General features: G+C 37.6%; 1 long non-coding RNA gene across 1 annotated transcript; it reads right to left on the bottom strand.

Annotated features, from left to right (window-relative positions):
- Positions 1-440: 440 nt before the first annotated feature.
- On the bottom strand, positions 441-6,784 carry LOC113280958. Its single transcript, XR_003325861.1, has 5 exons — positions 6,652-6,784; positions 4,534-4,911; positions 4,011-4,351; positions 3,105-3,185; positions 441-2,606 (listed from the first exon to the last, which is right to left on the bottom strand). It is a non-coding gene; the product is annotated as an uncharacterized LOC113280958 (long non-coding RNA).
- Between the last annotated feature and the right edge of the window lie 4,235 nt (positions 6,785-11,019).

Below are 11,019 nucleotides of genomic sequence, written 5' to 3'. Positions count from 1 at the left end.
TTGGCTGTTTCACTAAAACAAGTTCTTTTATCATCCAGAAATATTTGGCCCATGCCTAGCATTGTGCTTGTTTCAACATTTCCGTTCGCACTTCGCACCGCCATGCATCAAATTCCTGGCAGTGGCAAGGAACTCGGTTTTAATCAACAAACAGCATCACAAAGTGACAGAAGAACATCTTAGTTTATATTGGGCTTGCAAACTTAGCTAAGAAAAATTACATTGGGCTTGCAAGTGCAACCCATGAGCAGAAATCTACCAAGTTTCTAATCTAAGAATTTCATCCAAGATTTCTGGAACCCCTTTTATCGCCAGAGATTCTACTGATACGTTACAACTAGGACTAGTGACTTCAGAATGCCAACATTTAAATGACTAGACACAAGTTTAGTTTGTATCCTGGCTAAATGGAAAGATAAAATATGGTCAGCATCCAAATAGATTGTTAACTAGTAGTTCATTTCACATACCAATACTTTTCCGTTCAAAATGAGTTTGATGCATACAAAGAAACAAGTTTGATGCATACAAAGAAACAACCAGCAACATCAGAAGCCGACTTTCACCTACACCCAAGTGATTTCTCTAAAAGCGACTCATACCATTAATTGACTTGCTCCATTTTGAAATAAAATACTGTCACTTTTAATTCACGGCGACTCTTTGCCTCACTAGAAGCAAATAATAAAATGTAATTTTGAAGCCAGTGTCAGCTGGGGCTAAATCACTAAACATCAAGTTATACCAAAGGCCAACCCCAAGGGCAATCTCCGGGTCGTACTCCCATCTTGCATTGAGGTTGCTTATCACAGCTGTTGGGGAGAGCTGCTTGACCACGGAGGAATCGAAGCTCAGAAGACAGCGAACATCTTGGGAATGAGGCTTTCCACTCAAGTGGGTGATGATTGGGTGACCCACAAGAAAATTGTTGCTGAAAGAGATCTCTACAAGAGTCTGTGATTTCCAAAGTTCACCCAGGAAGTCTGCCAGAAAGTTTATTGTGCAATTATTCCAGTGTAACTAGCTGAAGCTCACATAGATGACCTGGTATTTCACCAAAGAGTTTGTTCCCAATCAACTGCAAATATGTGCAGGCCAAATATTCTGAATACTGCCTCTGAGCTTCATGGCATATTTCTTCCAAGTCTCACCAGAAAGCTGGTCTGAAGTGGCGTCACATCTGGTCAGGTACAGTAGATATAGTAGTGGCAAAGACTCATTAAACTGGTTCCTGCTCAGTATTATTGAGTTCCCTTCTGCCCAATTTGAAATCCAACTGGGAATTGGTCCTGATTAACGGTTAGAATCAAGCACAAGTGAACTGAGCGATTCAAGCTCCATAACCTCTGGTAAAGCCCCAGAAAGAAAGTTGAAAGACAGATTGAGAATCTTTAACTTCTTGCAGCTTCCCAATCTCCCCGAAATTCTTCAACTCAGCCCTGATTTTGCTGCTACAAGGTAAATTAGATAGGACAATTCACAAAAACTGGAAAGAATTTCTCCTTCGAAACTGTTTTGGACTATGTTGAATAATGTCAAGTTTCTCAAGTAGAAAAGTTCATTTGGAAGTGTCCCCCATAAGTTGACAATTCTCCAGAACAAGCACATGGTTTTCAGTAGTTCTCCAAGGAGATTATTGTTCCCCATATCAGAGATTGTAGGACAGACATTCTTCCTATTTCCAAAGGTATGGGTCCTTCCAGTAAGTTCCTCGGAAGATCGAGTTTTCTGAGCTGTACCAAGTTTCCAAGCTATTGAAGAATTACTCCAATGAATTTGTTACCACTAACATCCAAGTATAGAAGCCTTGTAAGATTTCCGATGCTTGGAGGCATATTCCCGGAGAAGAGGTTCATGCTCATGTTTACTGACACCAAATTCTGAAGATTCCCAATCCCTGGAGGAAGCTTCCCAGAAAATGAGTTGTCGCGTGCTGACAGTTCGATGAGTTTTCCAAGTTCTCAAACTGTGGAAGCTTCCAGTGAAGCTATTTTCATCAAGTATTAGTTCTCTGAGCATTTTTTAAGGTTAGACAAAGACGAAGGTATAGTCCCAACAATCTGTTACCACCCTAGTCTAGAGACTCTAAATTCTACATATTCCATATATTTGCAGGAAGAGAGCTTGCGAAGGCACGGTAGCTGACATTAAGATGCTTCAGTGATCTGAGTTCCCCAAGGAGGCTTGGAGACGGAAGCTGTAGTGGAAACTGACTGCATGTTAAATCAACCTCATGAACTTTGGAACCGACACATCTTATACCAGACCAATTACATGGTGAAACTTCTTAGATGAACCAGCTCGGAAGGAGATCCCATCATAGAAGGATGAACAGATGAAGCAGACAGCGATGAAACTGAAAAGGAGCCTAGAGTGCAGAATATGATGTATTGATGCAGAAGAATCAAGGAAAACACCTAGGGCCTTGATGAGACTTGCAAATTTGAGAAACCATGCGCTGAACACTGAGAAGTACCCGTGAAAGCAGAACAAGGAAAGTGGATAGACAATCCCTTACAGTGTTTTCCTGGTCCAGTATAGGCAATGCAGGAATCAAATATACTTTCAAACTGTCCCTCGCAATAACACAATGGAGAAGTTGTACTCTGTAAACTCAAAAGAAATAGAAAAGAAGCAGATATGTTATGGCCATCCGCATATTCATCATCCATGGTTTAAAAGTAACATTTGGAGAAACATACAAGAATAACTGGTAATAAGATAAATTACTGGGACAACTTAAGGTGCACAAGTTAACTAAGGCAGAGAAAATCATGGACACTATAATTCATCATTTATGTTCTTAAATAATGGATCATTGTACAATTAGTGTGATGGTGATCCACATCATAAGTTCTCCTATATTAATAAAACAGCAGAGCTACTTGTAACCACTAGTAGAGTTATATTTTTTTGTCTTTAAAAAAAATGAAGTAGAAAGTATCCTTTGAGTGTTTAACCTTTCTCTTTTAGATTTTCTTGGGTTTAAAATAACACTTCTGAGCCATATTAAGGTCAGGGTAGTTCAAACCTTAATAACGTATTGGATAACGGAGCATAAAAACCAGCATAAATCCGCTAACAACGGTAATCAAAGATCTCACCTGTAGCTTTGAGGGGCCGCTAAATGTACGGAAGCAACTCAGGCCCAGATAGCATCTGGAAACTGTACAGCATCTACTTCCCTGTGCATATAAGATAATAGAAAGAATCAAACAAACAGACAAGAAATCATTTTGAGTGTAGGTTTGTTAATTAATCTGATGTAACATGAACAAAGAGAAAAGGAGATATCTTTAGGATTTGCGAGAGCTTAGTAAGCTCTTGGCAGAACTGCTGCTTCTGTCAACAATGATAAACATCCCTGACACATAAGGCTATTAGCAGGTCATCTATTATTGGATTCTTTTGTGTTACGCGGAAGACTAAGATGCCAAATAGTTACACAACTCACACAAGTCATAAAACTCATCATGACCCTTTTTTCACTTTAGATGGTTGTAAATCCTTTCATTCATCAGCCTCGCAACCAACGAATATTTCACACCAAATAAAAACAAAAATGAACGGGCAAAAGTTACATCTCAATGACAGCCCTCGGTAGGACATAATACTAAAGCAATGATGTCCGGGATAAAAGGCTTTAATACAAATAAATAATTTTAAATGAAACTAACGTTTTAGAGTGGCGTGTTTTTCTATCTAGACGTTTTAAGTGGCATAAATGATAAGCACATCATGCTTCATAATAAATCATTCTAAGTACATCTCCACTTCAACCCATTAAGCAGGTGTCAGTGATACGTACGAATAAGTAGGGTATTACCGGTTGAGTAGTAGAATAATTGCAAGTAAACTTTCCCATCAAGTAAGTAACCTCATCAACTAGGGACCTGAACAACTTCAATGATTTTTATCCCATAGCAATACTTTGCTAAATCGAACTCAAAAGGGGAGTTGATTATCTTTTATGATTTTATATTATCTTTGCAAAAATAAAAGCCGCGTACCTGTTATAAGTAACATGTAATACTTCTGGGCTTCAAAAAGTTATTTCCTGCTCAGCCAGGCTTTTTCTCCATGCAGAAGCGAGTAATAGAATCAGTTGAAGATCAAAGTTTCCGCTCAACAAATATACTGGGAATTATAGAATAATGTACTGAGATCTGCGTCTCCATCCTTCAAAGATGCTCTTTAAGGCGTAAACAGCTCTTGAAACATGCCAAACCATGCAGATCCAGCTTCCATACGTCAGATTTGTCCTTCATACTTCAATTTTCAGGCAGATTTATAAGAAATAACTTAGGGTAGCAATCCACTCTTCTTGTGCCTTCTTCTACAGAGCGTATCCCTTAGAAAGGAATTTAGTGTTAACCATTAAAGTTGCTAAATCGAACTCAAAAGGGGAGTTGATTATCTTTTATGATTTTATATTATCTTTGCATAGCAATACTTTGCTAAATCGAACTCAAAAGGGGAGTTGATTATCTTTTATGATTTTATATTATCTTTGCAAAAATAAAAGCCGCATACCTGTTATAAGTAACATGTAATACTTCTGGGCTTCACAAAGTTATTTCCTGCTCAGCCAGGCTTTTTCTCCATGCAGAAGCGAGTAATAGAATCAGTTGAAGATCCAAGTTTTCGTTCAACAAGTATACTGGGATTTATAGAATAATGTACTGAGATCTGCGTCTCCATCCTTCAAAGATGCTCTTTAAGGCGTAAACAGCTCTTGAAACATGCCAAACCATGCAGATCCAGCTTCCATACGTCAGATTTGTCCTTCATACTTCAATTTTCAGGCAGATTTATAAGATATAACTTAGGGTAGCAATCCACTCTTCTCGTGCCTTCTTCTACAGAGTGTATCCCTTAGAAAGGCAGTGCTGGCTGCTAAATTTCTACTTACTGCACAGCAAAAACAACAACAACAAAAAATAGTCTAAGTACCAGAACCACTTAAACGTGAAGCTAATAGGAAAATGAATGAGTGATCAACATAGATTAAAAGATACAAGTAATTAGAACTAAAAAGATGTTTTTATAGAAAAGAAAAGGAAAAGGAGAACAACTTGCAAAGCGAATATCTTGCTTGAGGTGAAGAACTCCAATCTAAGACAGCAACTATTGTCTGAGCAACACATGTTGCTGTATACCTGAACTCCAGTTTATAAACCTCTCCTTTGTTTCTCCACCCAGTACCAGCACCAAGAGCGTATACCTGAACTTGTCCTGGTTCTGTATGTTCCTCTGACCCATAATAGATTCTAACCACCTTATACTCATTTTTCTTATCGTTGTAACCAAATCCACATACATTTTGGCCTTTCAGACACCTTTGACTACAGACAGATTGCTAAAATATATGCGTTCTCTAGTAACAGGAATCAATATATAGAAGGAACCAAAATGTACATATTCACTCTAGAGTGTAGAAAACATTGTGGTCGAATTTATAGCTACATATTCACCCATTTTGCTTGGTACAACAGGAAGAGGAAAGGTTTTAAGGCCCAGATGACCCCTCTCTTCGTTTTTTGAGATCTAGCTTTAAGTCTCAGGAGTTCCTCGTTAGTGTATTTAGAAATAGTATCTAATTCATGGGTGGTCAAGCTGCTGAATATGGAGTGGTTTGATGAGAATCTATGATCAAAATTCATCTCTACACATCAACAATTTAACATATTTACAGATCGAAAAGTAGACCATACTAAGAGAAAAGTTTAGACACAATATTCATGCATTCCGATGAGAGTTACGCTAAATTACTGCACCTATGAACCCCTTGCAGTCACTTGCAAATCATAACCTCCTAATGCAGCAAGCAGGCCTAGAATTTCCGCAAACACACTGCTTGTTTCTATTACAGTAGCTGTTCTAGTTCCGTTGAAGCCACATGCAACATTAAAGATTATAATTCCAATATAAAAGCATCTTCAGAAACCTTTATAGCATTTGAGAAAAGGAAGCTGAACACTGTGACAGTTTGCAAAAGTTCTTACACTCCTATAGCGTTTTGGATTAGACACAATATTGACAGATTTCGTCTTTCCCACCCCTAAAGATATGAGAAGCACCTTCCTTCGTCACTCCTAGTTATATGTAGTTAAGTTCTCAGTTTTGATCACCTAAATTAAGCATCATTTTGAACACAATTATGTTGACAGAAGTTTAAAAGAGCTTTCCAAGAAATAACTCGGTAGTTATCATACTTCATACACAACTAACTTGCGATTTTTGATTTCATAGTTGCTTTGCTCATTGAGGGACACATAACCCATAATTCCTTTAACCTATCTCATAAGCTCTACGTAATCCAACAAGAACCTTCAAGAGTTGTACTCTGAAGGAAGTCAAAGGAAGGGATTATATTGGTTTTTAAGGTCAGTGTTAGGACAAATGAGTTCCTTGAGACGGAGTTTGCTAGTTTCCAATAATGCTACTACAAAATCTGGTTTAGATGTTTGATTTGCTTAGAAACAGTACGAGTAAGAGCATCCTTTCAGATAAACTACACGACTTAATCAGATAAACCAAGTAAATGAAGAATCAAACAACGATGAACTGAGATTACTACTGGTGGAACTAACCCTAGTAGTATAATATATAAGAAGAACATTTGGAGTCTGTAATGTGAAGAAGAAATACCTAGAAGATACTGACGATGATGACGGAGAAGGTTGAGCATTGATCGGAAAATGATTGATTCCGCCACTGGAACAAGATGATAAATAAAGGAGGGAGGGGAAACGAGAGTACGTAACCCCAGAATTTTGAGGGTCTGAACTTCGAACTTCGAACTGCACAAAATTCTCATTTTGGCATCTATGAAGTCAAGAAAACGTCAGTCAAAATACGTTGCTTTTGACTTATTTGGTGCACTACTTCAGAATGTTGCTTTTGACTTATTTGGTGCACTACTTCAGAATGACTTTCTGGAAGTAGAAAGAGTTGACTTCTATAAACTTTTTGCTTGTAACTTCTAACTTTTGCTTCTGATGGTTCCCAAACATGCTTTAAGCCCACCTCATCCTTGTAGTTACCGAGTGAAGAGATTTGTTTTGTGCTTGAATGCAGCACTGCAGCAGTAAACAAGTACAGGTAGAGAACTCTTTATATGTACCCGACATCCAGGGGAAAGGATAGAAAGTAATAACAGCTCAACTATTTCAACAGTAACAAACAATTATTGAGCTGTCAACAGTTATTGATGTGTCACTCAGTCATTGACTTAGCAGATGTGTCACTCAGTCATTGGTCTAGCAGCTTTGTGTGTGCTGTCACTCTCTGATTTGCTATGTGTATGTTAGCAGGTGTGACAGCCTGTCTGTGTGTAGATTAGCAAATCATTACTCCAGATATTATCTTTAATGTGCAAGAGAAAGAGAGAAATAATCAGGGTGTGTAATTTTCCAATTTCTACAACTGTTTCTGTTCTTCAATGTGTCTCAGTAATGAAGATTCATTTTTACATTTGATTCTTCTGTGTAACTATGGTATCAGACTGAGAGATATTCTCACATCTCTCAGGTTCTTCGATTCCTTTCTGCTTCCGCTTAATCTTTCCAGATCTGAAACTTAGTTTTTTTATTCAAGATTTTTCCATCATCTTCAACCTATGTGGAAAACCCTACAAGTATCTCTATTACATTTGTTTCTCTTTCTCAACTCAATAGTTTTGTCCATCTTAAACTCACAGAAGACAACTTCATCACTTGGAAAAACCTAATGTCTCCTGTTATTCGCAAATACAAGATTCTTCGATTTCTTGATGGTACTCATATATTTCCTCCTCAATTCACCAATGTCAGAAATCAAACGAATAATACTGAAAATCATCTCTACACTGACTGTATGGATGAAGATGCCTCAATCATGATGTGGATTCACTCTACAATTTCAGACAAAGTAATTGCCTACTTCTCAAATTGCACAACATCTCATCAACTATGGACTAGCATCATAGCAAGGTTTGCAAGATCCTCAACAACTCACTCTATTCAATTGCGTACTAAACTTCTTGCACTTAAACAAGGTGATAAAACTATCTCTGCTCTTATTAATGAGATTAAGTCTTTGTCGGATCAACTTGCTGCAACTAGAGAGATAATTTCCGATCAAGAATTAGTAGTTATTACTCTTGCTGCGTTAAATTCAGATTATATTCCCTTTGCTACTTCAATGCGTCACATATATCCTCCTATTTCATCCATTGAATTGCATAACAACTTATTAAGTGAGAAAGTTGTTGTCTGTGATAGAAATGCTCATTTACTTACTGAATCATCAAATAAGGCTTTTGCTGCTAACATGAATTCATTCAGACCACATGGTAGAGGCACTGGTGGTAGATTTAATAGTTTTCATCCAACTTTCTCAAGAGGATTTGGTAGATCTGGTAGAGGTTTTCATTCTGGTAGAGGTACTTTCTTCCATGATCAAATTTCAAATTCCTCTGCATCTCCTTATAGACCACCTCCTCCATCACCAACATTTACATCTTCAGCTAATTCAGAGATGGCATTTACCAACAATCCAATCTTTTGTCAAATTTTTCAAAAACAAGGCCATACTGCTCTTGAGTGCCATGACAGACTAAATTTTGCATATCACAGTTCTCATACACCTCAACATCTAACTTCCATGCTAGATTCAGCAAATATTTTGGGGACCTATCCTTGGTATGCAGATACAGGGGAAAAGAACCACATTACCTCTGATCCAGCTGAACTTCAAGATATTTCAACTTATGAGGGTCTAGAGGAAATTCAAGCTGCCAACGATGAAGGTATGGCAATCACTCATTCTGGTTTCACTTTAAAGTCCTCTCCAAATCATAAGTTTCTTCTCAACAATGTTTTTCTAGTTCCTAAATCCTCTCACAATTTATTATTTGTCCATAAGTTTACCTCTGACAATCAATGTTCCATAACATTTGATTCAAATGGTTTCTATGTGAAGGATTTATACAATGAGAAGATACTTTTTCAAGGGCCTCAGAATAATGGGTTGTATCCACTGCATTTTCTCATGATTCCACCCACAAAGCTCTCTCTGGTGTTTCAACAACAACTATTTCATTTGATACTTGGCACAAAAGGCTTGCACACCCATCATTTCAAATAATGCAACATGTCTGCAGTTCTCTATCCTCCTCTGTAACGAGAACACCTATCTTCTGTAATGATTGTCACTTAGGCAGAAGTCATAAACTCTCATTTTCTATGTATACCCATTGCAACTCTACTCCTTTAGAGCTTTTACATCTTGATCTATGGGGTCCTTGTCCTGTAACTTCTGTCTCTGGTTACAAATATTATGTCAATATAATTGATGACTTCTCCAAATTTTGTTGGATTTTCCCTTTGTTTGACAAGATTGATTTCTAAAAAGTCTTCTATCAATTTAATACTCAAATTGAAAAGCAACTACAATATTGCATTAAGACAATCAGAATAGATGGTGGTGGTGAGTTTATAAATAATGAATTGGCAAATTTTTTATCTACTCAAGGAATTTTACATGAAATTACTTGTCCTCATACACCTGAGCAAAATGGTGTTGTTGAATCCAAGCACAACCACTTACTGGATGTTGCTATGACTATGCTTATACAGTCTGGTATTTCTTCTTCTTTCTGGGTTGAAGTATTTAATACAGCCAACTACATTTTCAACAGGCTTCCTGTCAGATCATTGAAGTTTAAGTCTCCATTTGAAGTACTTTTTCACAGGTCACCTGATTATAATTTTCTACGACCATTTGGCTGCTTGTGTTTTCCATGGTTGAGACCTTATGCTTCTCATAAATTGGCTCCCAGAAGTGTATCATGTGTGCTTCTTGGATATGATGCCAACCACAAAGGATACAGATGCTTGGACATTTCTACAGGTAAAGTCTATATCTCTAGACATGTTGTTTTTCAAGAAACTGTGTATCCTCTTAAACAACATATTTCTTCTCCTCCTCACATTATATCCACTTCTGAGCCACTATCAACACCTCCAACAACTGTTGTTGCTTCCCCAACTATCATCTCTACCCCTTCTGATAACTCAGTTGTTACTTCTACTTCAACCAGTCCACCTGAAATTCCTACTACCTTACCAGTTTCACCTCCTGCACCTTCATCTGATTCAGTTGATTCTCAAATTCATAATAATCACACTATAGTCACCAGGGGCAAGGCTGGGATTTTCAAGAAAAAGAAATACTCCGCTAAATATACATTATCTGCCAACTTAGTGAAGTCTCAGCATCCTTCACTACCAACCTGTGTTTCTCAAGCTATAAAGAGCCCTATCTGGACACCTCCTCACCCATCTCAAAATGTTGTGGGCTGCAAGTGGGTGTTCAGAGTTAAGCAGAATCATGATGGTTCTTTAACCAAATGTTAAGGATAGACTTGTTGCAAAAGGGTTCCATCAACAAGAAGGTATTGACTTCTCTGAAACATTTAGCCCTGTAGTCAAACTAACCACCATTAGAGTCATTCTTTCTCTTGGAGTTAACTACAAAATGGCACATTGCTCAACTGGATGTGAGCAATGCCTTTTTACATGGAGATTTTTCAGAAGAGGTTTATATGCAACAGCCCCCTGGTTTCATTGATCCTTACCATACAACTTATGTCTTTAAATTGCATAAATATCTATATGGCCTCAAGCAGGCTCCTAGAGCATGGTATGACAAACTGCAATAAATTTTACTTTCTTACAACTCCAAGACTTCTGCTGCAGATTCATCTCTTTTTGTACAGAAGTCGGGCTCAAGAATAACCATTATTCTGGTATATGTTGATGACATCCTAATTACAGGTAACTCCAAATCTTATTTCCATGAAGTCGTTATTGCTCTGCAAGGTCATTTTCCTATCAAAGATTTAGGCTCTTTACACTATTTCTTGGGTCTTGAGGTTAAGAGAAATAATTTAGGTCTTTTCCTATCTCAAACCAAGTATGATCTTGACATTCTTGATAAATTTGATATGGTTGGTGCAAAACCATGTTCTTCTCC

This window comes from Papaver somniferum, chromosome 5 (assembly GCF_003573695.1).
Source record: "Papaver somniferum cultivar HN1 chromosome 5, ASM357369v1, whole genome shotgun sequence".
NCBI classification, from domain to species: Eukaryota; Viridiplantae; Streptophyta; class Magnoliopsida; order Ranunculales; family Papaveraceae; genus Papaver; species Papaver somniferum.
This window is presented reverse-complemented; position numbering and strand designations above follow the sequence as displayed.